Source organism: Squalius cephalus, assembly GCF_949319135.1.
Source record: "Squalius cephalus genome assembly, chromosome: 3".
NCBI lineage: Eukaryota > Metazoa > Chordata > Actinopteri > Cypriniformes > Leuciscidae > Squalius > Squalius cephalus.
In genome coordinates this window covers 8,986,475-9,012,007 of record NC_137124.1, presented here as the reverse complement: position 1 = coordinate 9,012,007, position 25,533 = coordinate 8,986,475, and the positions used below count along the sequence as shown (strand labels likewise).

The window sequence follows — 25,533 nt, the reverse complement described above, 5'->3', positions numbered from 1 at the left end:
TTCTGTGAAAGTCTCATGTCCAAGAAAATGTTCGTCCAATCATTGCATTCAGTCCGATTCAATCGCGCATTTAAACGCGGTTGTCAGTCCTGAAACTTTGCATTGTACTTAGCAGCATGAAAAACTAAACTTGTATTCAGATTGTGGACGAGTAATAAACAGGAAGCAAGAGAAGGGCCTCCCTTTATAATCACTAAGGCTGTCAATCTCTAAAGCACAAACTAACTGAATTCTGCACTCTCGTGAAAACTCCCGTAATATATAAAAAGTAGGGCTGTCAAAAGATTAATCACGATTAATCGCATCCAAAATAAAAGTTTGTTTTTAATAATATATGTGTGTGTACTGTGTATAATTAAATTTGCATATATAAATACACACATGCATGTAAGAAAAATGTGTTATTTATATATAAAAAATTATATTTATATATAATATAAACTATATAAATATATATACAGTATATGTATGCAAATATTTCTTAAATATATACATGCATGTGTGTGTATTTATATATACAAAATAATTATACACACAGTACACACACATATATTATGTAAACACAAACTTTTATTTTGGATGCGATTAATCGTGATTAATCTTTTGACAGCCCTAATAAAAAGCAGTCTTACTTGTACAATGATTCAATAACAACACTTTGTTATAATGTAAGGATTGGCAAACGTGTGGCTCATATTGAACAAAACAAATCCTTGTGCGTTTTTAGCTGTGTTAAGCTGATTCTGATTAATTTACTGACTATCACCTCTGATATTCTTGGCCATTGTGTTCACGCGCTCAACGGATATGATTGTGATTGGCTACAATGCTCAACGCTTGTAAAAACACACTGTAAACAGAAACCTTTTACGCTCAGAAAATGCTCGAATAAACACGAACGAGAGTGTTTGAAAGCAGCGTCTATTAGTGAGTACCAAATATACCTGGTGCCCTGTACTACAGAGGTGCTGGTACCATCAACTTTTGTAGTACCGACTGGTACCGGTACGTTTGACTACCCTATTTCTTACATTCAAATTTGAATTGCCATCAACTTAGAAGTCAGAAATTGAAAGACATTCCCAATTCATTTCTGAATGGTGGTTGGGCACGCCAGCCATAGCACGTGCTTGCAGAAATATCTCTACAGATCTGTGGGAAAGATCTCAACCTTTTGGCCTTTTCAACAGCAGTCAGCAATCTAGTAATGGAGGGAGAGTGGCCCAGCTGTAGCCTCGGCAGTAAACAAGAATGAAAGAGTGAACAGTACTCCCCAGAGACACAGGCAACTCTCCAGGCATTTAGCACGGGCTTCAGAAGGGCACATGAAAGGGAGAGAGATGAAGAGAGAGGGGATGAGGAAGATGGAGAAAATGAGAATCAGGTTAACTGACAGACAGAGAAGCTGAAATAGGCTTTACTAAAGCAATCCTCAACAACCTGACAGCCTCATTCACAGCATCTAAGATGGATTGTTACACCGTGTCCTAACCAGATGCGACGTGACAAGTTCCAGAAACAAGTCATTTGTCTGTCCTCACTGGAAGCGAAGGTGCTGCACGATACAATATAATGACTGGCAATCAGAACACGTTTAATGTTCAATATGCAATAGAGCAGTGGTTTCCAAACCTGTCCTGAGGGACCCCTAACACTGCACGTTGTCTTTGTCTCCCTAATCAAACACACCTGATTCAACACCTGATTAACCCATGTGATAATGAGCTGATGAGTTGAATCTGGTGTGTTTGATTAGGGAGACAAAGAAATGTGCAGTGTTGGGGGTCCTTCAGGACAGGTTTGGGAACCACTGCAATAGAGCAGTGCATCTCAACTGGTTTGGCCATGGGACCCACATTTTCCCATGGTTATTAGGGGTGTAACGATATTCAAACCGAACAGAATAGCGTCTCGGTTACTAACGTAACCTCGGTTCCCAGAGATGAGGGAACGAGTATTGCGTAAGGCTAGCTTACGCTATGGGAAAACTCCTTTACTCGAGAATATTGAAGCAAAATTTTTAAAACGCATTGCAGCTGCACAGCAGACACATAGATGAGCGACTAGCGTGGTCATTGGCTGCGCTGCGGCAACTTCACAAACCTATGGCGAGGCGGCTCAGACGCGCGAACCAATCAGGCCGCTTCGCACCCTGGCGCGTCAGAGCCCGCCAGAATGGGCGTGGCTTATAGCTATAAGCACTCATTCAGCCATGGAATTCAGGTTTAAATCGACTGAAGCGATCCCCTGATCGAGGCACAGTAGCACGCCGGGTTACGCAATACTCGTTCCCTCATCTCAGGGAACCGAGGTTACATTAGTAACTGAGACTTTCCCTTTCGAGAGGCCTCTCGTATTGTGTAAGGCTAGCTTACGCAATGGGAACCCCCTTCAGAACGCTGTGTGTGCTTAAAACTTCGCTCCATCCTATAGCCAAGGGCAGGATGCCTGAGGCCCATAGAAGAGTAAAGTTATGAATCCTAATAGAAGCCAGTCTAGTGACGAGCTTCATATAGGGAACACAGGAATGGGCCTAAAAAGGGCCAGGTCCTTTATAATATATATATAAGAACCACAGTTCGAGTTTAACCAGGACCAGGTATATATCGGGCCCTATGTTTTAGGGGGATTGGGCATAACACTTTTTATATTGAAAGAACCCTCGCTTGAAAAGCGGGAACTTCCAGGTTATAAAACCTCATAAATGTGGATGGCGAGGCCCAGCCGGCCGCCGCACAGATATAGTCAATATGTATTCCACTTGACCAAGCCCATAACGAGGCCATACCTCTCGTGGAATGAGCTCTAACGCCTAAGGGGCAATGAAGACCCTTAGACTCATAAGCCAGCGCGATAGCATCCACTATCCAGCGCGATAATCTCTGCTTTGTGACAGCAAGCCCCTTGGTGTGGCTGCCAAAGCATACAAAGAGCTGTTCTGACTGTCTGAACGAGGCAGAACACTTCAGGTAAACTCTGAGAGCCCTGACAGGGCAGAGTAGTTTCGCGTCTCTTTCGTCCTCTGACGAGGGAAGAGCTGCTAGCAAAATAACCTGTGCTCTGAACGGAGTAGAGAGCACTTTAGGAACACAACCATGCCTTGGCTTAAGGACGACTCTGGAGTCGTTAGGCCCAAACTCAAGGCAGGAAGCACTTACTGAGAGCGCTTGCAAATCGCCCACTCGCTTGACTAAAGCTAGTGCCAGTAAGAGAGCGGTTTTGAGCGAAAGTGAATTAGGTCCGCAGACCAAAGCAACTCAAATGGGGCATCTTGCTTCTTGGCTTCCAGGACCGTGGAGAGGTCCCAGATAGGCATAGAGGGGGGTCGAGGAAGGTTTAACCTTCTTGCCTCTTTAAGGAAGTGCACAACAAGGTTGTTTCTTTCTAGTGATTGCCCGGCCACAAGATCGTGAGTGCTGTTATGGCCGCCACATACTCTTTGAGCGTGGAGGGGGTACGACCTGCGTCCAAGAGCTCTTGCAAGAAGGCAAGTACACTTGATACTTCGCACGAGTAGGGGTCCAGGCTCTGTGCTGCGCACCAGCCGTAGAATACTACCCACTTTTGAGCATAGAGGCGCCTAGTTGAAGGAGCTCTCGCTTCAGTGATGGTTTTTAGCACCCTTTCTGGGAGACATCCGAATACCTGTTGAGGGGCCATACGTGAAGAGCCCACAAGTCGGTATGGGGATGCCACATTTTTCCGTTCGCCTGCGTGAGGAGTTGTCTTCTGAGGCGAAGAGGTCGACCTCTGCCTCGCCGAAGACGCTCCATATCAGCTGAACCATCAGTGGGTGAAGAGACCATTCCTCTGGGGGAACATTGTCCCTGGATAGCATATCCGCACCCTGATTCAGAATGCCTGGCACGTGCGCCGCCCTCAGCGAGCGCAGGTTGTGCTGAGCCCATAGAATGAGACTCTTGGCCATGGTGTGCAGGTTGTTCGACCTGAGACCACCCTGGCGATTTATGTAGGACGTGGTGGCCTTTTAGATATGGGAGAAAAGCTTTCAGTGATAGAGCGACCGCTCTCATCTCTGGACAGTTTATATGTAGGCGCGTCTCCGGACTTGACCATAGGCCGGAGATGGGCCTGCCCTCGTACAGGGCCCCTCAACCTAGGTTGGAGGCGTCTGTCGAGGGCAGGCCCATCTCCGGCCTATGGTCAAGACCGGAGACGCACCTACATATAAACTGTCCAGAGATGAGAGCGGTTTGAGAGCGGTTTCAGGACCGAGTTTGAGAAACCCTGATCTAAGCCCTGGCTCCCTGGAAAGTAGCCAGGGCTTAGATCAGGGTTTCTCAAAATCGGTCCTGGAGGGCCACTGTCCTGCACAGTTTAGCTCCAACCCTGATCAAACACACCTAAGCAAGCTAATCAATGTCTTCAGGATCACTAGAAACTCAAAGCTAGGTGTGTTTGATCAGGGTTGGAGCTAAACTGTGCAGGACAGTGGACCTCCAGGACCGAGTTTGAGAAACCCTGGCTTAGATACAGCTGTGGCTCGCTCTGATTTGTAAGTGGCCAGATCGCCACGCGTGAGTCAGTACACAGGGTTTTAGCCAGCGCTGGAGAGGATGCATGTACAGTAGTCCTAGCTGGAGTACTGATGATGCTTAGGCCGTGAGACCCAACATCCTCTGAAATCTCTTGAGAGGCACGCAAGCGCCTACTCTGAAAGATGCCGCTAAGCGTTGTATGGTATAGAGTCTATCACTGTTCCCAGGAAAGAAATACTCTGGCTGGGAGACAGTGTGCTTTTAGAAGCATTGATCCTGAGACCTAGGCATTCTAGATGGCTGAGGAGCCAGGATCTGTGAGTTATCAATTGCGCCTCCGATTGGGCTATAACCAGCTAATCGTCGAGGTAGTTTAACACTCGCACTCCCCGCTGTCTCAGGGGGGTGAGCGCTGTGTCCATGCACTTCGAAAATGTGCGAGGTACTAGAGATAGGCCAAACGGTCTTAAGAGAAAAACCAATCCCCCGGGTGAATTTGCGTGAGGATTTGTTTGGTTGTCAGCATCCTGAACGGGCGCGTCATAAGCGCTTTGTTCAGGTGACTGAGGTCTAGGATGGGCCTGAGGCAGACATCTTTCTTGGGAACATCGCTTCTCACTGTCGCCTCGACCACGGCTATAAAGCACGGAGGTCTGCGAGCAAACTGTAGCGAGTAGCCTCGTTTTATTATATTCAACACCCATTCTGATATACTGGGGATGGCCTCCCAGGCCTTGGCCCGCGTAGGAAGGGGTTGAAAGATGTCTGGGGATGGGCCGCTCTGTGATAGGGACCCGGCCGCCCAGCCACCTTGTGCTTGTAATACTCAGACCTGCAAACTCCTCAGAGTAAAAAAGGTGACAGTGTCCGGGGGGGGGGGGGGGGGGGGGGGGGAGATTAACATGTTTGCCAAATTGCTTTATGTTACACTTACTCTCGCATCAGCTGTTGTGTAAACAGTAGGGGTGTAACTGTTCACAAAATTCACGGTTCGATATGATACACTTGTGTCACGGTTCGGTTTGTTACATTTTTGATACAGCAAAAAGAAAGAAATACCAGAGAAATTTCCTGGATTTAATTTTTTTTTTAATCTTTTTTTTAAATTAAAACTAACATCATAAAGTATGACATTTTTTTACTTTGAGCAATTCTGGAGCTATAATTGACTCTTCTTAGGAGCATATAAAACAAAACAGCTCCTTGGAAAAAATATTGTAGTAGTTATAAACAAAGGTTTATTTTAGTTCAGAATGATTAACATTTGAGGGCAGCAATTGTATTCATAACATTGTCAAAATAAAACCGACGTAATGTTACTTGAAGGCATTGTAGCCTACTATTCCTGCCAAACTTACATGGTTGCAGTGAGTGTTACTACGGTAAATCCATGGTGAATGTTGCTGATCTGTGGACGCTGGATAGTTCATTCATGCCACAATGTTTATTCCTGGTTTCCACGTCAGTGCTGTTTGATCCGTTAATAACGGAGAAATCTGAATGTTTCTCACTAGATCTCGCAGCGATGTTATTACTTCTGTGGCGAATTCAAACGCTTTCTTTACTGGATCTCTTATTAGCGCTGTTTAGTAACAGTGTCGCATGATCACGATCGGCTCGCGCTGCACTGGTCCAATAAACAGTCCTTCAACCACACAATAACGAGCAGTTTCGTTCCGCTTGCATTACGTTTGCCATTTGATGTTGGACAATGTTGTGGTCGCGCCGGCGGATTATGAGCGCGCCCACCACGCGCAACGCGCCTACATTTAAAATAACGTAATTTCAAAATACACCCCCCCCCACCCCCCCCCACCCAAACAAAAACTCTCCGGTTCTACGCGATTCACGTAAATGACCCAATTGACCAAGAAAACGGCGATTGTCGCCGAAAAGCGACAAGTTTGCAGGTATGAATACTGTGGGAACAGCGCTTATGTGCAGGGGTGCGTACTTTATAGTGGGCACACAACCTACATTCATCACATCTCCAGCACGAGCTGGAGGGAGGACTGATACTGCGGGAACAGTTTTCATGTGTAGGGGTGCGTACTTCATAGTGGGCACACAACCTACATTTATTACATCTCCAGCGCGAGCTGGAGGAAGAACTGATACTGTGGTGACAGTGTTTATGTGTAGAGGTGCGTACTTCATAGTGGGCACACGAACTACATTACACTTCCAGCGTGAGCTGCAGGAAAGCTTGATACTGTGGGAACAGTGCTTTTGTGCAGGGGTGCGTACTTTATAGTGGGCACACAACCTACATTTATAGCACTCCCTGCGTGAGCTCGAGGAAAACGTGATACTGTGGGAACAGTGCTTGTGTGTAGGGCTGCGTACTTTATAGTGGGCACGTGACCTACATATGCTATATCTCGGCGAGCTGGAGGGGCATTTAGAACATCTCCAGCGTGAGCTAGAGGAGGAACTGAGTGGAATCTGGGGACGGGTCGCTTCATGATAGGGACCCGGCCGCCCAGCTGCTTTGCGCTTGTGTTACTGTGGAAACAGTGCTCATATGCAGGGGTGCACACTTTGTAGTGGGCACCGCCTACATTTAGAACATCTCCAGTTACTGCATCTGCATCTGATTACACTGTGTAAAATAACATCATGAGTTTTCCACTGTGTGGCTCTAGAAAGATGAGAGACTGAACACAACTAAAAGCTGTGATGCTGACTTCATTTGACAGATTTCATTTAGCTTCTTTGCCCCGCCATAAATCAACCAGGTGGAAATGTGCATGTACACCCAGTGTATGGTGTTGATTTGCTTTTTCTTGTATATGCCAGAACCCACCTATGGCTAAGACAAAACATCCATATGCGACAGTAGTGGTTCTCAACCTGTCTGCTCTGATGAGGTTGAGGACAGAATGGGGAAACAATGCTCAACGCAAGTAATAAAATGTAGCTAACCATACAATCATTCATAGTTATATCATTTACATATGCATTTGGGAGACCCAAATTTAAACAAAAATGCTTTACATACACTACATCTCAAAAGTTAGTTAGATTTTTAAAAAAATTTTTTTTTTTAAGTAGCCTCTTATGCTCAACAAGGCTGCTTTTATTTGATCAAAAATACAGTAAAAAGAGTGATATTGCAAAATAGTATTAAAGATGTGTTCTATTGTAATATTAATATGTAATTTATTCATGATCAAAGCTGAATTTTCAGCATCATTACGTCACTCTTCAGTGTCACATGATCCTCTTTCAACATTATCCTGAACATTGTATTTTAATAATTTGTATCATGTGTCATTGAACAGAAGAGAGGCTCTCGGGAGCGTAAACTCATCCTTTGGATTTTTCCGGCAAACTCGACCCGAGTCCAAAAATCAGTATTGGTTTTCTTAAACAACCTTGGAAGTCAGGGAAGGTCTCGTTTTTTAAAGATTCATTACAAGCTGTTCACACTTTGGCAATACAAAAAGATTCTTAAATATAGCCCTTCAACTTCCAACAATATAAAAAACATATGGGAGGGGTACAAAACATCTGTAATCTCAATAATAAGAAGGAAAAACAACTAAGTCTATTTGTTGTGTAAGCGTGGCGTAACACACTCAATAACTGAACAACTGCTCCTTGGAGTCACAAATTTATCAATGAGTGAGGCAACTCAATTAGCTTTCATTGAACCGCCCTCATTTGTACACCAGATAAAATCCTTCTGCAGGAGAAAGGAGAGAAACAAATGAAAATTTTTTTTTCCAGCATATGCACTACAGCAAGGTAATACAAATGATTTGGATGCCTGACTAATTATATTTCCCTCATCAAACTACGATAAACGACACCCGATGTCATTGCGAGATTTCCCTCGCAAACCTGAACAAAATAACTCATCCATACATCACAGCAACACTGTCATGTATTCAGCTTATTAGAGATATGGTAAAATGAACATGCTAATGTGCTTCACAGTGCTGCGCTCCCCTCTGAGGACGCCTGAGCGCTAAACCCAGAGTTCGGTGGCTCAGGGAGGCCTCGTCCCACTAAATCATGTCTGCTGATTGCCCCCACAGACACATGTTCGTGGTCCTGATCCATTTAGCAACCGACTTGGCTCATTAGGTTCTGACACAGCCTGTATGTGTGTGTGTGTGTGTGTGAAGAATATGCTAATGGTTAAGTGGGAAGTGGGCTGGATTGGGAAATGGGATACCAGTCTATCCTAATTAGACTGAAGCTCAAACCTCAAACCCCCCCCCCCCCCCCCCCCATCCCATCCCAGCGGAAGAAATAAATGGAAACATTGCTGATTAACCTTTTATGGCCCTGCAGGAAAGTGCATGCATCTACAAATAGCAAACAAGGTTTTAAAAAGACAATAAGAAAAGGTTAAGGAAGTGAAAAATGTCCCCCGGTCCATTAAAAATGACACATCTGTGGTTAAACGCAGTGGCTTGAGTCCTGTCTATTGAATTACAAGGAAGAATGGATGAAGTAGCAAGTAGGAGGCTTAGAAAGCCCTTCTCTGGAGGCCTAATTTATGAGCATGCTGATCAATGGTTAATTAAGCAGAGAGAGACTGAGCAGCGTGAATGAGAGAAGAGGGGTGAAAGAGCAAAGAAAAGCTGCAAGAATGAGGGGTGGTCATGGGAAATGTAGTCTTCTACAATTACAACATTGTTTACATGGGCAGTATTGGCTCTGGAATTAATATGAAAGCGGTTGACATTTCATCTGACGGCTTCAAGAGGGGCTTACAAATGATTCATTATGTCTGAAAGCTCTGAGATTGCCACCTCTATTTCCTTTCATCTCTGTGTGATTAACTAACAAGGAATTATATTTTAAGGTTTCAATCATTCAAATGGGAAAAATGTGTGTGAGAAAGAAAGAAAGAAAAACCTTCCCCCCAAAAAACAAGATCAATACAAAGATGTTTCCATCATGTTATGTAATAACATATTGATTATTACATATTACAATATAAATCATTTCTGACACTACTACTTGTATTTCCAATTGATTTTATCCATAAGTAGTTAAATTAAATATAGGTTCAACCAGTATAGAACTTATCGCTGCAGGTTATAACTTTGGCACCACTATGATTTAAAATCATTTAAGGATGTAATTATTAAAATGGGCTGGATATTTTACAATGTAGAAAAAGAGAGCGGGATCTTGTGATTCCTCTTTATCTAGATGAAAGGCATGATTTGCAAGGAATATGTCCTCATCCACTAACTTATATAAATGACCGGATTGTTAATTGCGTTCTAAACTGCCATCAGGCGTTGAAGCCACCGGAAGTGTTTGGGCGGCTATCTTACTATTCCCTACCGACAGAGAGCATCATTAGCGTTTCCATTACCCTTCAAATTGCGCAAATTAAAAATACGCCAAATGGAAACACGTCAATTTTGCAAAAATTCCCATATATCGCAAAAAAGTTTTTACGCTCGCATGAGGTGTTTTTTCAGGCAATTCAAAAAAACTGCAAAAGTCGATCATTCTTTAAAGATGATGCAGTATGTTTGGACAGAACACGAGACCGAGTTCTTTATTAAACTCATAAACGACAAAGGTATTATGGAAATACTGGATTCTAAAACAACAAAGAAATGCCACAAAAAGACCTTGAAGCAGATATGAGGGAGAAACACCCAAAAACACCTCATATGTGCCGCTAACAAGTATAAGAGGCTTTCCTTATCATTAATGCTTGGATAACACGCCTACGCCTCCTTCCATTAAAAATAATGGCTAGTGCGGTGGATGAGATATACTTAAACCTACTAACATCCGATAAGTAGACTTATCGCGAGAGGGAAAAATGACGCTTTAGTCGCATAACATCAGTTAATGGCAATGCCGTCATTTCGCAACAGTTTTTTATCGACATTTAGAAAATATCGCACAGGTTTTTCGCAAATCTGTAATGGAAACGCAGCTATTGATTTACAGCCAAAACAATGACCTAAAATAACCCGATTTGCAGCGTTTCAGTCTCACAGGATTAGTTTTAATATATATGTATGTAAATAAATTGTTACTTCAGATATTATCTGTAATGTTTAAAGGGAGAATCCTGATGACTGGCATTTATTCCTCTGATCATAATTTTCCTTCTTGGTTCCCAAAAAATGTCCCTGGATTTGGAACTTGAGGAAGGTAGTTTAATCTCGTATCACCCCGTCTCTGGTGTTATATGGGATTGCACAAGAGATATCCCACTTCACTGGGTTATGCCCATGTGCTGTGAACAAAAAAAGCTGCAACATATTATGTGCCTATCCCATGAGCCTGTCAGTGAGTGACATTAACATCCTCCGCTGCCCAGCAAGGTGTTAACGTGTCTATGTCTCTGATGCAGCACAGTTTGTCCCAAAAGACTGTCGCTCTGAAATTGGTGGTGCTGAAAGAACAACCTGCAATATCTGATGCACCACAACCAACTGCCAGGTGCCATTATTCTAGAGCGGGTAAATGACTTTTCTTTGAGTGGGGGGGATGGCAGGCTTTGTTGCCTTTTTTAAGAGAGGTGCTTGCTAATGATAATGTGCTTCCCCCTCCAAAGTAATTACATTTACATTTTCACCTCTCCATTACACTTTCACTTCTCCATTACACTGTGCCTCGTTTACAAAACAAAATGCTCTCTGACGTGTTCCGGGATGCCATTAAAATAAACCACCAACTTGTTTCTGAAACTGGTATCCTTCTGAAGTCTCTAGAGAGACCCAAGCGAGCTGTTTAAACTGGACGAGACAAAGTGAACATTCTTTCACTCGTCCATTTGTCCTGTTGTCGACAGAATCAAGTGTCAGAAACATAACACACATCTGTAAACTGTATCAGTGTAGACAGCGTCAGATTATAATGGATTCTAGGTTTTTGACATGACGCTCACATCCAGTGTAGGAAAATGTCAGCCGTTAAGCGACTGAACGCCAGTGGGCGGACCCTATAAGGAGATGATGTAGAACTCTTGTTCTGGAGGCAGTCATATGCAAATGAATTTGCCCGTGTGACGTCACAAATCCCTCAATATCAAAACAAGCTGTTTTTGGAGCTTGGTTAAATAAATGATTTGATAATAATGATGAGGATGTTTTGAGCAATAAAACTTGCAGGATGTTTTTATGGTACAAAGGATCAAGGTAAATTTAATTTTGCATGTCATGACCCCTTTAAAAAAATCCAACAGAATTCCATCGATATTTAAGGGAGGACAGGATATAGGATATAAGGATATATTTAATATCATAGAAACTTAGGGGTTGGACTCTTTTGATTTTGGCCAATAACAACCGAGAAACTGCCCAGAATGCCCTACTCTACCAGCTAGCAACATATTAAAAACCAATCAGAATCTCGTAACAACAAACATAGAAATGCCCTGGTAACCACTCACAGCTCTAGAGTTTTGCTCATTGTCTCTAGAAACTAAAGAAAATGTATTCCATAGTATATTGAAGGGGAGAGAAGGGTGGATGTAATTAGGAAACACTGCATGCTAGATTCAAACTTGAATTATCTACATAAGCACCAGAGCTTTGTGTGTCAAAGCAAATGTACAAACAGCGAGAGCACGACAAATGGCTTTTTTTTAATATTTACTAAATTCAGTAACTATTGACATTGCAATTAATACACTATACTTACAACTAGACTCTATGGAGTGAAGTGACTATGGGAACCTTTAACATGATGCCAACTCATCTATACAAGAACTCACCGTATCCGCCCATCTTTTTCCGCTTTCTGTTCTTTTTTTCTGAATGATTGATTCAGCCTTGAGGGAAAGAAAGAGCCTACTGATTAATGAATCTTGAAAAAGCCACTGTTTCACGTGAAAAATGGCAGAGCACCAAACCCAACGCCCAGCGCTTAAAAAGGAGGAAGAGACAAACAGCTCGACAAGCACAATCGGCCAAGAAAACCGTGTTATGCTTTCTTTTCTTTTTTTTTATTGGGGACTTGAGCTCACCTAATTCCCTCCCTCCTATTTTCTCTCTGAATCCTACCCTCCGTCTCTTTTGCTCAGTCTTGGCTCGGTGTGGATTTTTTCACCATTGATTATGGCAGTAAAAAGAATGAACAAAAAGGGGGGAATAAAAAAAAAACACTGGCGATGGCTCACTATTCTCTCCTCTCATTCTTATGGCAGAGAAATAATTCACCCTAAATCAAAATAAAAAAGAAAATTATATTTTAGTGCCTTTTAAAAATAGAATCACTTTTTATTATTGCTTACATAATTTAAAATGAAATATAATACATTTACATAAAATTATATATCTTACAAACGACTGAAAATCCTCCTTTTGTCAAATCACAATTTTAAAATACTTGTGTTTTTATCACTGTACAGCAATGTAATTTTGTTATTATCAGCATAAATTCAATGCAACAAATACTATGTTACTAAGTTACAATTTCAATCATTACTTTTGCAATTGCAAAAACTCTTATGTACCTAATGTACATTTTGCAAAATATATTTTTTCTTATCTATTTTGATCTTAGCATGAAATATGACAGACAACGTTCTTGACAAGACCCAATGGCCATGAAGAATAGCCACACGCACTGTATTAGAGTCTGAAAGAAAGTAAGAGAGAGAAATGGGGGAATAAAAGCGTACTTTCAGAAAGAGTGCATAGTGCATCCGGGCTTGAGTGCAGATCCTTGATTCCATCCTCTCTAGTACTTTCACTTTAGGCTCAACCAATACACCTGCTGCACTGATCTAGGACCAGCTGCTGGGCTCTAATATTGACACGGGTCAAGTGGCCAACTCTGCACTGCAGAGGAGTATTTGGACCAGCAGGGCTTTACTGAAGAAGAAAAAAAGAAATTGAGAGAGAGAGAGAGAGAGAGAGAGAGGAAGGAAGGGGGGAGAATGGAAGAGAGAGAGAGAGAGAGAGAGAGAGAGAGAGAGAGAGAGAGAGAGAGAGAGAGAGAGAGAGAGAGAGAGAGAGGGGCTCTAGCCATCACATCATCCTCCCAAAGTGCAGCACTGCAGCGCTCAGTCCTCAATGCCTCCGTCACCCTCCTTAACCTACATAACCAGCCAGCCAGAGACACACAGGCATGTCCTCAGCGTGGAAATGCCTCTAGACGTGGAGGGAGAAAGAGTGGGGAAGCTAACAGAATGAAATGGAACAGAATCTGAGAAATTATACAAACATGTGTATGCATGTCAACATTATGTTTGGTATCACCAACTACCTCATCATACTATACTTCCGCTTATTAAGCAGACCTGCTTTAATAATGGAACTGTTGAAAATGACATCAGATAAACACAGAAATAAATTAGAATATTGCTAATAGTATAGGTGCAATACTGTGAGAAGAACCAGAAATACATTGTGAAAAATCAACCCTATTTAGTTTATAATTGTCTTTTTTTTCATCATAAGTAATATGAGCTTTGAAATTACTTTTTGTTTAGCATCACCTTATTTTTAAACCCAGATTGTTTTCACAATTCAATCAGATCACAATCCTGTTTGACTCAGAAATATGCCTGATTATTAAAGTAAAGCAAAAATGGCATTGCATGCTGATGTTAGGAGAGAGAGAGAAAAGGCTGGGGAGAAACATAATAGAAAATAATAATATTAACAGACAGAATAGGGGCTTTCTCACCAGGTAGTTAAAAGAACTCAGTTATAGGAACTAGACACCAGGACAGTCCACAGAGAACTTTTATTTTCCCCTGGGGTCATTTTCCAGGTCGCATTCGCACCGGCAGTAGGAACTCTGGAGTGACATAAACCGGCAAACCGCGCATTCAACAACATCAACTGGAGGATGGACAACGCTGTGATAAGAGCTGTGTTTTTGTTGTGCGATTAAAAGAGCAAAAGGGAGGGATAAGAGACGAAAATTCACTTAGCTTTCTGTATGTTAGTTTGTGGAGTAAGTATATGTAAACTGTGTGTTTATGCTGCTTTTTACACGGGTTTTGTACGGCATGCGTTCGGTCCATCAACGTACACTTACGTCACTGGTAGTTCCAGTTGTGCTGGGTTAGACACTACTCTGAAGTAGGAGCTCATTTAGGCCCTGTTTACACCTGGTAATAAGATGAGTTTTGGTCGTTCAGATCACAAGTAGACGAGGGAAACAAATTTCCGTTTACTGGTGTTTTAATTCGTCTCTTTTGTTCACTTTCAACCACTTCTGTCCTGATTTCTTCGAGGGGAGGGTCTATGGGCGGGTAAATGTATGGTTTTTTTTTAGATCTTTCGATCTAATGGACAAAATAAGCTTGTGCAATTTACATATGAACGCGACGGGAGACGACGGAAAAACACACAGAGAGCATCAGCTTTAGCTTCTGCTCTGACAGTCACAAGATCAGCCGAACGCTGTGAGTGTGTGTTAGATATCAGGAATGGTGAGAGAACATTGTGCTTGGTACGTTTTTGGTCTTCAAACCAAACTTGGGTCTCCAGCCGACAAAGTTTAAATCCGTCTGTCTAGCCGCTTCCCATAATGTTACGCATGAGGTCAGTAGACGGAGAGTAGACGGTCTTTTGTGGCTGTTTGAACACATTCGACCACATGAGCGTTTACACTACGAAAGCAATCCGATCGAATGCGTCTTCAAATTCATTTGGAAGTGGTGGAAAGTGGGCAAGCTCAAAACGTTTTACCTGTGATCTGATCAAACAAAACGCATCTTAATACCAGGTGTAAACAGGGCACCCCAAAAGGCGCTGCTAAAGCTAAAATCGTTCCTAGTTCCTGTGGTGAAGGTACTTCTGCCAATAGTAATAGAAACTATGGAAACGTTCCTCCAGTGCGAAAGCCCCTCATGTTGAGTGCTTCATTATTGCAACCAGCCTGTGATGGTCGGTTGTCATATCACTGGCTATTATGATGTTAGCACTTACTGTGTGCTGTCTAACGCCTATTATACATTAACATTCAGACAAGGGCACAGATAGACCCAGGCACCCAGAGCAGACAGTAAAACACACACATACAAACACACCGCTATCTGAACAAACACCCTGATTGGACAGAGACGTAAAGAGAGAGAAAAATCAAGAAAAGGGGGTATTAAAGGGGGTACAATATCTTGATATCATGGTGTCCATTAGACTGATGCAACCAATTTAGCATCAACACTCAAAATATATCTGTTTCCCAGAATTCACAGTTTTACCAGGAGTAGCCAGAACCCACTTGCCATAAGAGCAGCCATTTGGCTTAATAGTCTCATTCTGTGTGTGTATGTGTGTGTGTGTACGTTAACAAAACAGGAAGGAAATGGTGCAATAGCCCACTCAACTCATTTCATACCGTGAATGCATTGCATGAATTCCATTTGAGGATAGACTAGCAACAAACGCTTCTATTTATATCCCTGAAATTTGACGGAATATGATTACATATATAAAGTGTCTGCGTGTGTGTGTGTGTGTGTGTGTGTGTGTGTGTGTGTGTGTGTGTGTGTGTGTGTGTGCGCGTCTTACATAATAAATATACTAATCTAGCTGAGCGTCATCGTGCAATGCGGATTTACTCAAATCCCCTGAACAGCAGGAAGAGGAAATCAGGCCATAGACGAGCAGTGACCTTGCTGCGCTGGTCACGTGATGCATGCCGGTGACTAAACAGAATATCAATGCAGATCGATGCGTTTAAGAGATATCTCTATCGATACCTCAGCGACACCTATGAGTTCAACCTGCAACGATTTCCATTAGATGGATGGATAGAATTAACAAACAGCAGATGATGAATTAAACACTCCATTTTAAACAGATTTCTAAACATAAAAACAAGAAAAGCCACCTAACACCATCACCAACAGTGTTTATATTTTTAGATGCTTCTTATTAACACTGAATGAGTTTAACAGCGTCATGCCCTGGAAACCTGGGATCTGCTCCGGCTGCTTATCCGACCCATCAAACACACTCTGAGAGCTGACAAATTTGCCACAAAAAACTTGGAGTTAAAGGTGAAGTGTGTATTTTTTTTATGTCAAAATACTTCTATTCCAATGCAGAAACAGCTAAAAGAAAGCAATTTGTAGATTGGCTATGGGAGACGAGGAGGGCGGTAGGGATGTTTGGAAATGTGCAACACATTTATAAATATATATTAGAGATGAAACAGTAACCGGTTTGGTGATTCTCGACGGTTAGTTTTACTGTTTCATTTCTTAATTATCATTAAAGGGTACATAACATGCACAGTTTCACCTAATCTCATGTTAATCTTGAGTACCTATAGAGTAGTAGTGCATCTTTAATATCTCCAAAAAGTGTTTAGTTTTATTATATTTATAAAAGAAAAATACAGCTTTCCGATTCTCTCCGGAAAAAGCCGAGGTCCTGGAGGCGGAGCTATAGAGTCAAGCGGTAGTGCTTGATTTCCAGCAAAAGACAGAAATCTGATCCAGTTGTACTTACATGAATGGGGTCTTTTATCACTGGGACCGCTCCACGTTTTAATAGCAAACGATTTGCAAATCCAGCGTCGACCTGGGCCTTGTTAATAAAACATTCGTCACTGAAACGACCAGAACACACAACCGCACTTCCTACACTCCGTTGCTTCCCCGGAAAAACAAACGGCATCCACTGTTCCTGTAACACTGGGTTCTTTGGAAAGCTGAACACGGTAAGCTTTCCCTCACATCCAAAAACACACTTTTTTGGAGACATTCTTGAACAAATCCTATGCAGCGCTGCCGATGATTTCCTGTTGAAGCGCGTTGATGTGCGCGGTCTCGCTCTCCTCTGGTCGACGTGTGCGCGGGCGAGCTTTTCCGAGAGAAATGCTCATATAAGGAGTTCCACTCTCATCTACGTCATTAGATCCACGATCGAAAAAAACCAGCCGAAACTTGTACCAACCCGGAAGTAAGATTTTCGGCACAGAAATTCTCAGTTATTCGTCCAAAATATTTTTTTTAAACTTTGGCCATGTTTAGCATGAGAATCCATCTCTTTAACACTGTAAACAACTCTGAATACATGAAACACCATTGTACCCCCCCTTTAAAGACCCACTGAAGTGCCTTGAAACACGAAGCATTATTCAATGTGTTGACGTCATTTCCACTGAAAGAGGAAGACAGGCCCTCCCCCGTTTAAAAATAGCCAATAGCGTTTCGTTTAGCACGGCCAGAGCCGTTGAGCTCGATAAAGCCGCATTTGACAGCTTTTGACAGCCACAGTCTAATAGATTCCCCTTTTAGATTTAATATGAAACTGTTACTTAAGCAAAACAGTGAACATAGTCATGATTGTGTAGTTTGAAAAGTGTGTAATTTATGTTGGTGCATGGCACCAAGTGGTGTTATCTCTTCACCACTTATTCTCTCCTCCTAAATGGCGCAAAAAACCTTACCGACCCCATACTTCTTATTTAACAGAATTCTGCAGGAAACGTGTTTGGAAATGTATCATTTTGGAGAGCTGCTACACCTTTAAGTCCTGCATCCCAACAGGTGCCTCACACACCGAGGGATGTGAATGCGAGTGTGTGTAAGTCTATGTGTGTGTCCATTCATGTCTTTAATCCCCTTGGCCCTCTTCACTGGTCTGTTTTATAAAACAGATGCGTGAGTATACTTCACACACCATGATAGCCGTGTGTGTGTGAATGTGATTCTTTTGAGCATTTGACCTTCCTCTAACCTTAAAACGAGAGCCTATGAGAGAGAGATAAGTGAGGTGCTGTGAACAAAAAGAATAGAGCGATCTATCCGAGGGGGAGGGAGGGAAACACACAAACCAGAAGAGACAGGAGGACCATCACACCCTGGTGAGGACACAGATCTCATTAAAATGGCTGCCGAGTGGTGACATGATGGCCAGCATTGACTTAAAGCTCTGAGATGCATGACCAGAGAGAATCCAGGATGTGAGGGAATCCTGCTTTTATCTCGTTCTCTTTCTCCCTCGATCTCTATCCCTTACATCCCAACATCACACAGCTCTAATCCAAGACCACTAAACACCTGGATAGGTTCTGTAGACGTAAGCCCCCTTCTTTCACACAACAGAAGCAGATAGAAATGACATGAACCAGGAGAAACCATCAAATCTGACCTTTTGACAGCCCTACCTTTTATCCCTCAGCTTAATTCAACCATGACAATACAACACACACACACACACACACACACACTCGCACACATACATCACAGCCTCATTCGAGCATAAACGAATCCGAGGAGCTGCTCTGAATGAACAGATTCTGGGCAAAGCGAACGAATGCTGAGGTAAACACGGCGTATTCAGTCCTAGTATTAGTACACAGAAATCAGTAACTATCAAATGAACACATGGAGATTCAAGAGCCTGGTGTCCAACTCCTTATCTGGCTCAGTTCAGCCCATCTGTTACAGGGTACGAGACCAGCACACACACACACACACACACACACACACACACACACACACACACACACACACACACACACACTTCTGTGCGCATCTACACCCATATGTTTGGTCTCTCCATCTTGTGAGATCACAGAGTCTACTCTCCATCAAGGCATCACACACATAAAACACATGCACACATGCTCGTATATCCTCCAACAACGTGGCCTCCTGCCTCCCTGTCTTTAATCAGTTCATTGAAATCAATTAGTGCTCATTGATCCGCTGCTTCTGCGTGAATAAACAAGACATGCTGTCTGGTGCTGCTGCTAACACACACACACACACACAGCAAAAAGCTGAAATGGCACGTCTACATTGCATCCAGAATACATTCTTGATTTTTTTGAGTGCCATTTTAGTGCACAAAATGAGTAAAACTGAACAAAATTTTGACTAAAGTTAAATGATATTTTGGCTAAACCTTAAACCCCTACTGAAGAACTTTAGGATGATTTGGAAGAAACCCCAGCCCAACATCAGTGCTTCACTGAGACTATGAATGGGAGCAAATCTCCACATCCATGTTCCAACGTCTAATAGTGGAAAGTCTAACGAAAAAGTTATAACAACAATGTAATGGTTAGCCTATGACATGTCAATGAACACAAATGGGTGTTGTTCGGTATAAGCTACACACAGTTTAAAGTCCACTGCAGCAAGTGGAAAAATGAACATCTAGGCTATAGTAACCAATCAGTCCAACACAAGGACAGTCACACAGTTGCTCCCATCCATTACGCTGCTCCCAAATGACACAGTGAGAGCCCCATATCTGCTATTTGGGCCAGAGACAGAGAGAGAGAGAGATGGAGAGAGAGATGGAGAGAGAGAGAGAGAGAGAGAGAGAGAGAGACAGAGAGAGGGAGAGAGAGAGAGAGAGACAGAGAGAGAGAGATCAGCATTCCCTGCTCACAGAACAGAGCGCTTCTGTCTCTTCTCAATTCTGCTATCCACTAGGTTTGGAATGGCCATACTAGGATAGCATATAAATGTGGCCCATTCTTTCAGACTATGTGTGTGTGTGTGTGTGTGTGTGTGTGTGTGTGTGTGTGTGTGTGTGTGTGTGGTAACTGCTGCTCTTGCTTCAACCTCTCCTCCCATCAGATGTTCGGCACATCAGTGAACCAGCGATTACTTGTCTTTGATATACGGTGATAGGTTTATATTCCTGTGTGTGTGTGTGTGTGTTGCAGGAGGACAGAGAAGGATGCTGGGGGCCGGAGTGATTCTTTGATAATCTCATTTTCATGCTTTATGACGTCAAAGCCCTTTCAAATATACAAAAAGAAATGAGACAATATATTGTTGATATTTCAAAAACGTGAATAGGGGAGACTGGGCAGTGTTGCAACACCATCAATTTAACAAATTATTCATGGACTAGAATAGATGGGATGACATCACTACACATGATCACACCCTCCCTAAGTGACAGTGAAATATTTATGTCTCTGTGTACAAATAAAAAGGACCAATTTTGAGGTATAAGAAAATACAAAATTCACACATAAAAATGGATTTGTTATATTGTTAATGAACAAGCATTTCATAAACATGTTATCTGTCTTTTATAAATGTGTATATATAAATATATATATATATAAGCCTATATCAGAGTGAACTGTACTTTACTGGGCCCATAAAGATGACACTGTCAGCTTATATATTTTTTTATACTTTTCTGAATTTGGCTCCGATTACAGCTTGCTGTTTTTAATCTGATGATGGCTTAAACATGTATATATAATATATAAACAGTAGCCTATATCTGATCACAAATCCATGGCAAAAAATTTCTGTTGGTGTTACAACTCATTGGGGTTGGTATACTCTTTGCAATTGACATTCATTTTACTTTAATTTTACAATTTCTATGCTAGTTTAAGTTTGGGAATATCATATCAAAGTTTGAGACATAATGCTAAAAAAATAAATTTAAAAAAAGTGTGACAACAGTGTCTGATTTCTAGAAACATTTAACAGAACTAGGGGAGAAATGAATCTGCTTTGGCCAACAAGGAAAGAAAACATTAAAGCATGATTAATGCGTATATTAAAATGGGTCAATATGCACGTTTATTTCCTGACACACACAATCATATGATACACGCGACAGTACCATCCGCGCGTGCACGTTTTGCCCCAATTGAAACGCGCGGGGATGAAACATTTCGGAAAAGGGTTCAGAACAGGTTGCAGCAGTTTAAACAGCAAAACATGGTCATTTAATTCCCTTTATACCAACAACATTTTATGCACTACTCCAACTGACCCTGCTGGCTATAAAACAGTCTAGCTGTTAATAAATGAACCATAGAAATACCTTTACCTGGCTGGGAATGAGCCGTAGGCAGAAATCCGAGGTCTGTGTATTGATGATCTATGGGTATTTCCCTGTGTTGTCAGTCGTTGGTCAGCGCAATTCCATCAGCCTGAGCTCGGAATAAACCACACGATTCTCCGTTGTCCGAGAACAGCAGCAAATGTTTCACGGTTTCTCCCGACAACACCCCGACATAACACACATTCACAGAAAACGATTTCAAAAGTGAAGAATCGTGCACGCGCGTCCCTCCATCAACGGAACGTCTACGTAAATGAAGTCTAGTTGGATTTGTCCGTTGAAAAGCTTGTTTAAAAAACGTAAGTCTGCTTCTCCCTTAATAGCGCATATGGAGAGAAAAAAACACGAAATAAACACGAATTCACTTATATGACCTGTTTTCCCCTCTATGTGTCTAAGCAAGACTCTCTTTCGTGATATTTGACGGTTTTCCGGCCACAAACGCCGATTTGACGCGCTGACTTTGGCAGCGAAGTCTCGAGTTTAATCTATCGGTCTCTCGAGCGTCTGATCCCGGCTACTGAAGGCGGTCATGGTGCTCACCGGCTCCGCTGTCGTTTTCCCGTGATTCCGGGAGCTTGTGCAACGGGAGAGATGAGATGCTGTGAGATTTTTGATTGCCCGTCTCTCGCTAGCGCTCTCTCTCTTGTGCGCGTTCACGCTCTCTGTGACGCTCTGTATCCAAGCTGGTCTGTCGCTGTGACAACGCGCGCATCCACACACACCACTCTCAGCATCCCTGCTGCATTCCTATGCGTTACATACAGCTCTGATGGACACACACACCATCACCACTGCAGTGGTGCTGCCAAAAACCAAGGCTGAATGTTATATATGATATGATACGTTTGATTTCTCTCCTTCCTCGCGCACGAGGTCATCCTCGGTTCTGCATCAGAATGACGTCAGGGCATTTTAAAGTGACAGAACCCCCTCTTGTTCACCATGACCCGATGTCAACCGCTGGATGATGATGGGGATCTTCTTTTACATCTTTGTTGGACTAGGCTTATCGGTTTCTTGTGCATCTTTGGTAAACGGTGCCACTTGTGCCTAAAAATTCAGGAACTAAAAGACAAATAGGAAAAAATTACTATTTTAATGTTTTTGAAGTCTCTTATGCTCATCAAGCCTCATTTATTTGATCAAAAATACAGTAAAAACAGTAATATTGTGAAATATGTTATTAAAATTTAAAATAATGGTTTTCTATTTTAAATATAATTTATTCCTGTGATCAAAGCTGAATTTTCAGCATCATTACTCCAGTCTTCAGTGTCACATGATCCTTCAGAAATCATTCTTATATGATGATTCGACACTCAGTTTTCATCAATGTTGGAAACAGTTGTGATATTTTTTTGAGGATTTATTGATGAATAAAAAGTTAAAAAGGACAACTTTTAACACATCTTAGCTGAATAAAATAATTTCTCTCAAAAAGACAGAAAACATTTTTATTTTAAATTTATTTAAAATACTTTATTCTATTTTCAAATCCATTAAAAAAAAATTTAATAGTGATGAATGGGGACATGAAAATTGCCTGATGGTTAAGCACAAATTATTTCACAATATTCCACTACGCAACAGTCTTAATCAGTGCAGCAGTTCGATATTATTGATTTAATAACTTTAAATCACTGATTTTGCTCCAGTTGCACAAACTGCAGTACACTATAATCTCTACACTCGTGAAACAAGGCAAATAAACACAAGTAAGCAAAAATCCCAGCACTTTTGTGGTAATAACTATTTTCTAATTCTGCTCTACAGAACGATGCGAGTCCATGGGCTTCAGTGAGACGCAGCTGAAACACATCCAGTTAGTTATACAGAAATAGATCTCATTTTATCCAGTCTCCAGACAACACTCAGGAGATCTTAAACTCATGCAGACCGGACTCACCTTAACCTGAACTGAAGCTGAAGGCAGCAGGTGTGTCTAAATCTGTGAAAGCAGCGGAAACATCTGCTCTGGGCAGAGGAGGATTCATTCACAGCAGGAGGGAGACACTTTACTGGCCTGACTTGCAGCAGTTTCCCACCTTACAAGGCCATACACACTAGAAAACAACAGAGGCAGTTCCCCCAATGTTCCAGACGATTATTTATCTACAATCTCACAGTCAGAGTCAGCATGGCTTTACTGGAATAACTCTATACAACTATAATACTGGCAAACTATTTAAAGTCGCAGTGAAATCAAAATTGATTTTTTTTTTTTTTTTTTTTTTTTTTAAATGCGCCCGTAATCTTTAATCAAAATAACTTCTCCCTCTTGCAGCGACTTCTCTTCTCTGATGATGTGTTTACTGGCACGAGGGCGGGGCAACCTGTCACTCACATGAGATCAACCAATAGCAAACCACAACAATCCAATCAATTCCCCAGGGACAAAATCAAGTCCCACCCTGCTTTTTTCTTGTTTGAGAAGCCGTTTCACTCGGATATACTGTACGTCACAGGAAGAAAAGACTATCGCAACCTCCATTTCCTGACGACTTTAAAGGAACAACAGCAATTGTGGCATAATGTTGATTAGAACAAAAAAAAATATATATATATATATATATATTTCTACTTATCCCTTAAAGGAGAACTCTGGTCAATTTTAACATTGAGCTCATTTTTTTGTACATTTGGAGTGCTGTCAATACAGAGAACAACGACAAAAATCGGTGTTGCCTACACCGTGTTATCCTCTTTTTAAAATTTGCACCCTGTTGACTTCAATGGGGCAAGTTTTAAACCTGCTTTTAGCCTCTTAACATCCTTGATGTGTCATTACAAGTCATAAGCGTCATTAATCGATTGTCGAGTTCACGCGCATTGGTTTAGTACCTATGATCATGCGCGTGAACTCGACAATCGATTACTATGGACTTTGACCGAAAACAGGATGTAAATACAGGTATGAGCGCTGGCTAAATAAATATCATTTTTATTCATATCTTTCACATCTACTGCAGTCAGATTGACCCGCGTTCACTCCGAAGGAATCACTCACATGACCTGTGCACTTGTAATGACACATCAAGGATGTTAAGAGGCTAAAAGCAGGTTTAAAACTTGCCCCATTGAAGTCAACAGGGTGCAAATTTTAAAAAGAGGATAACTCGGTGTAGGCAACACCGATTTTTGTCGTTGTTCTCTGTATTGACAGCACTCCAAATGTACAAAAAAATGAGCTCAATGTTAAAATTGACCGGAGTTCTCCTTTAAGTCCCCCTGTGGTGAAAATCAAGCTTTTAATGTTGTTTATATGTCTATGTAATGTTTTTAATATGATTTAACCAAGTACAAATTTGAAAGTCAACACCATTGCTGAGTATTTTCTCTTTAAAGCAACACCAAGGAACTTTTCCTCTGCGGTCGCCCTACAGGGGCCGGTTTCACAAAGCTATTTTAGACCGGTCTATAGTGTTAGACAAGTCTAAAATTTGCTCATAGACTAGTCTAATGCAAGTTAGACTGTTTCACAAAAACAAAAACTGACTTAATTTAGACCAAAAAAATTAGACACCTTACCCCCAGGTTAACTTAGGTCTAAGACTCTGTTACCTTGGCAACCAGCTGTAACAATCAGTTACATTACAAACAGCCAAAAGAAAAGGGAAAATGGCTCATAATTTAAATATTTCTTCTTGTTACTACATTCTCCACTAAATTTCCCAAGTAAAATGTCCTTGTAACTGTTATACTCCTCCAACAAACACATATTTTCCGCTGGGGTAAACTGCACCGAGCGGTTGAATGCGCTTACTCGATCCGCCATGTTTTTGTTTTGAAAAGTGTCTTATTTTACCCAGAATGCATTGCAGTGTAGTCCTACTTAAGATAGTCAGAGTCTTAAGTGCTTTGTGCAACGGTCTGATTTATATGTCTATCTGAAGTCTGACTATCTACTATATCTAAGCCATAGTCAAAGTCTATCTTTGTGAAACCGGCCCCAGGTTGGAAGCGGAATTGTCCATTACCGCTGTCGTAAATAATTTAGCCTACTGCATCCTACTGTCGCACGCGCACGCTCGCTGTTTATCCAGCACCGGCTTGGCCGTAACAATGGCCGTAAAGCAAGTCAAATTTGTAGTTTTCTTATGTCTCATTAGAACTACAGAAACGCAACCCGATCTGGCAATCTTACATAGCGTGGATATACCAGATAAAGGAACGCAAAGCGGTGGCATAAGTGCCTTTCACCCTGTCACGACTTGATGAACCACTGAAACGATTTTGGAACCATTATTTGAAGGTAAAAAATCCTACTTAGTGTTGCTTTAAAACTCCAAAGA

The 25,533-nt window shown here is 41.8% G+C and overlaps 1 protein-coding gene across 1 annotated transcript in view; it reads right to left on the bottom strand.

Annotated features, from left to right (window-relative positions):
• Positions 1-25,533, bottom strand: part of nlgn2a (neuroligin 2a) — a 270,452-nt gene that overhangs the window by 222,282 nt on the left and 22,637 nt on the right. The window contains exon 3 of the mRNA XM_079867668.1: positions 21,218-22,306. The gene's annotated coding sequence lies outside the window, so the exon portion shown is untranslated. The remainder of the gene's footprint in view (positions 1-21,217; positions 22,307-25,533) is intronic.